This window comes from Triticum dicoccoides, chromosome 3B (assembly GCF_002162155.2).
Source record: "Triticum dicoccoides isolate Atlit2015 ecotype Zavitan chromosome 3B, WEW_v2.0, whole genome shotgun sequence".
Classification (NCBI taxonomy): Eukaryota; Viridiplantae; Streptophyta; class Magnoliopsida; order Poales; family Poaceae; genus Triticum; species Triticum dicoccoides.
In genome coordinates, this window is record NC_041385.1 from 79,693,922 (window position 1) to 79,698,757 (window position 4,836).

Below are 4,836 nucleotides of genomic sequence, written 5' to 3' on the forward strand. Positions count from 1 at the left end.
GGGCCTGGCGGGCCGGCGGCGCGGGGACAGCGGCGCGGCCACGTGGCGGGCTCCGATTCACCCGGGGCGCGGCGGCGGACGCGTCCGGCTCCGTCCGGACGTGTCCGGCGACGCGGAGAGGAGCGGGGCTAGGGTTAGGGTGGTTTTGACCCAGGATTTCGGGGGAGAGGGTGTTTTTATAGGTAGAAGGAGCTAGGAAGCTCCAAATGAGGTGCGGTTTTCGCCCACACGATCGTGATCCGACGACGGAGAGCATGGAAGTGACTTAGATGGGTTATTGGGCTGTTTTGGAGGGGTGTTGGGCTGCAACTTAAAAGAGGCCTTTGCGGATATGCGGATAACCGTTGGAGTACCAAACGAGCTCCAAATGACCCGAAACTTGACAGGTGGTCTACCGGTGCTATACCAGGGCCACTTGCCAAGGCTCGGTCCATTCCGAGAACGTTCAACACCCGCACACGAAAAGATACAAGAGGGGTGCGCTGGTACATGTGGGAGTGTCGGATTGCGAAACGGACAACGGGGAAAATGCTCGGATGCATGAGACGAACACGAATGCAAAATGAAATGCACATGATGACATGATATGAGATGCATGACATGAACAAAATGCAAAAAGAAAAACAAAACCCAACCACGGAGGGAATATCATAGCACGTAGCCAAAAATGGCAAGAGTTGGAGTTACAAAGATGGAAAGTTACATCCGGGGTGTTACAACACTCCACCACTACAAGAGGATCTCGTCCCGAGATCTAGGACTGAAAGAACTCCGGATATTCGGAACGGAGGTGATCCTCGCGCTCCCAGGTGGCTTCTCGGTCGGAATGGTTTGACCACTTCACTTTCAGGAATTTGATTGACTTGTTGCGAGTCTTGCGCTCGGTTTCTTCAAGAATAGCAACGGGGTGCTCATGATAAGAGAGGTCTTCTTGGAGGTCAATTTCTTCAAAGTTGATAGTGCGCTCAGGAGTCTTGAAGCACTTGCGAAGCTGTGACACGTGAAACACATCGTGCACGTTTGCAAAGTTGGTTGGAAGCTCGAGTTGATAGGCGAGATCGCCTCTTTTGCCAATGATCTTGAAAGGACCCACGTATCTAGGGCAAGCTTCCCTTTGATACCGAAGCGACGAGTGCCTTTCATTGGAGAGACGCGGAGGTAGACATGGTCTTCAATTTCAAAAGCCAAATCACGGTGCTTGCTATCATAGTAACTCTTCTGGCACGATTGCGCGGCTTTGAGATTCTCACGAATGACTTTGCACATTTCTTCGGCTTCTGTGATCAAGTCATTGCCAAGAAGTTGGCGTTCACCTGTCTCAGACCAATTGAGAGGAGTACGGCACTTTCTGCCATAGAGAATTTCGAATGGGGCCTTGCCCGAACTCGCTTGGAAGCTGTTGTTGTAGGAGAACTCGGCATAAGGAAGACAATCTTCCCACTTCATGCCAAAAGAGATGACACAAGCCCTGAGCATATCTTCAAGAATTTGATTGACTCGCTCGACTTGGCCACTTGTTTGAGGATGGAAGGCTGTGCTGAAACGAATGTTGGTGCCCATGGACTTCTGAAAGGAGTCCCAAAACTTAGAAGTGAAGATGCTTCCACGGTCTAAAGAGATCAATTGTGGAATGCCGTGCAAGGAGACAATTCTGGAGGTGTATAGCTCTGCCAGCTGAGCTGCTGTGATAGATTCTTTGATAGGAAGAAAATGAGCCACTTTGGTAAGCTTGTCAATGACAACGAAGATAGCATCATTTCCACGCTTGGACTTAGGAAAACCAGTCACGAAGTCCATCTCGATGTGATCAAACTTCCATTCCGGAATAGCAAGAGGTTGGAGGAGACCATCTGGTCTTTGGTGTTCTGCTTTCACCCTTCTGCAGACATCACATTCATTCACGAATTGAGCAATTTCTCGCTTCATTTGAGTCCACCAATATGACTGCTTGAGGTCATGGTACATCTTCGTACTTCCAGGATGAATGGATAGGATGGAATTGTGTGCCTCATTCATGATGACATTTCTTAGATCGCCTTTAGGAACCACAATTCGATCCTCGAAGAAAAGAGTTTCTTTGTCATCCAAGCGATAGCACTTGTATTTGGAAATGCCCTTGTCAATACCACGCTTCACCTTCTTCACCATGGTATCCAGGAGTTGTGCCTCACGAATTTGATCTTCCAAAGTAGGAGAGACTATGATGTTGGCAAGAAAGCCTTGAGGAACAACTTGAAGATTCAGCTTGCGAAAAGCTTCACAAAGATCCGGTTGAAATGGCTTGAGAATTAGACTGTTGCAATAAGCCTTTCTGCTCAGAGCATCTGCCATCACATTCGCCTTGCCAGGAGTATATTCAATACTTGGATTGTACTCTTGAATCACTTCGACCCATCGAGTTTGCCTGAGGTTGAGGTTTGGTTGAGTGAAGATATACTTGAGGCTCTTGTGATCGGTGAAAATGTCCACTTGCCTTCCCAATAAGAGATGTCTCCATGTTATCAATGCATGGACAACTGCCGCCAACTCAAGATCGTGAGTGGGGTAGTTCTTTTCGTTGGGCTTCAACTGGCGAGAGGTATAGGCCACAACTTTCTTCTCTTGCATTAACACAGCACTGAGACCTTGAAGAGAAGCATCGCAGAACACTTCGAATGGCTTGGATTCGTCAGGAGGAGTTAAGACAGGAGCTGTGACTAGCTTCTCTTTGAGGGTCTTGAAAGCGACGTCACACTCAGGCGTCCAGACATACTTGACATGCTTCTGGAGGAGGTTGGAAAGAGGCTTTGCAATCTTAGAGAAGTTCTCAACGAATCTCGGCAATAGCTTGCAAGACCAAGAAAACTGCGGAGCTGCTTGACATTCTGAGGAGGTTTCCAATTCAGAACTGCAGAAACCTTTGCCGGATTAACAGCAATTCCCTTGGCGGAGATGATATGACCAAGGTAAAGAACTTCATCAAGCCAGAACTCACATTTGGAAAACTTCGCATAGAATTGATGCTCTCTGAGCTTGTCGAGTACCAATCGCAAATGTTTGGCATGATCCGACTTATTCTTGGAGAAGACCAAAATATCATCGAGATACACCAAGACGAATTCATTTGTGTAGGGGTTGAAGATAAAGTTCATCATGCGAGAGAAAGTTGGAGGAGCATTGACAAGGCCGAAAGACATGACAGTATATTCATAAGAACCATAGCTTGTTCTAAATGCTGTCTTGGGGATATCTTGTTCACGAATGCGAATCTGATGATAACCCATACGAAGGTCAAGCTTGGAGAATACTTTAGCACCTTTGAGTTGCTCGAAAAGCTCATTGATGTTGGGAAGTGGATACTTGTTCTTGATTGTCTTCTTGTTCAATGGACGGTAATCGACGCAAAGTCGGTCCGTGCCATCCTTCTTCTGGACAAAAAGAACTCCACAACCCCATGGAGATGAACTTGGTCTGATCAAACCCGGACGCTCTTGTTCATCAAGCTGTTTCTTCAATTCCTTCAGCTCCTTGGGTCCAAGCTTGTATGGACGCTTGCAAACGGTTTCAGTTCCAGGCTCAAGATCGATAACGAACTCGACTGGCCGATGAGGAGGCATACCCGGAAGCTCTTCTGGAAAGACATCTTGGTACTCACAAACGACTGGAATTTGAGAAATAGCATCCAATTCGCCCTTCTCATTGAGAGAAAACAACCGAATGGTTTCATCACGAGCGGCATAGATGATAACATCCTCAGAAGGGTGTGTCAATTGAATTTGCCTGGCAGCACAATCAAGCTGAGCCTTGTGCTGAGAAAGCTAGTCCATCCCGAGAATTAGATCAATATCCGAGTCACCAAGAACAAATGGTTTAGATAGAAACTTATAGTTTCCCATCCTGATAGAAACATCCGGAATCATTGTGGTAGCCCTCATAGAAGAGGCCGGAGAAACAACTCCCATGTGTTTTTCCAACATTTCCGAAATGAAATCATGCTTTGCAACAAATGATCTAGACATGAAACAATGCGAAGCACCGGTATCAAATAAAACTTTTGCAGGAATATCATTAACTGGAAGATTACCCATTATCACATCAGAAGAATCCTCTGCTTGCGCTGCATTCATCATATTCACCTTAGTAGACTTGGGATTATGCTTGACCACTGCATTGCTTGAAGATCTCACAGGAGGAGGAGGAGGAAGGCGCCTTTGATTGAAACACTTGTTCGCATAGTGACCTTTCTGCTGGCACTTGTTGCAAGTCACTTCTGAGAGCGGACGGTGATAAGGAGCATTTGACCTTGGAGCTTGAGGCTGAGACTTGTTCTGATAGCCTGGGTTGGGTGGGTGGGAAGATCCACGACCACCTGAGTTCTTCTGTTGGTAAGGCTGACGAAACGGAGGAGGAGGAAGGTAGAACTTTTGCTGCTTAGCTGGCACTTGAGAGGAAGAAGAAGACTGAACTGCATCCCTGATTCTCTTCTTAGATGCCTCACACTTGAGCTGAGCACCTTCTTGCTTGAGTGCCATATTATAGAATTGATCAAACTGAGTAGGCTCAACAAGAACAAGAGCTAACTGCAGATCCTCTCTAAGGCCACCTCTGAATTGATAGATCATACTCTTTTCATCAGGAACATCTTGTTTAGCAAAGCGAGCAAGTTTCTGAAACTGCTTGTTGTATTCGTACACTGACATGTTACCTTGCTTGAGATTGTGGAACTCCTCACGCTTGCTCTCAACAACACTGGTAGGAATATGGTGAGCTTTAAAGTCCCGACAAAAATCAGTCCAAGTAATCACTCGACTTCCTCTGGAATCCTTGTATTGCTGGAACCAATCAGCTGCTTGATCC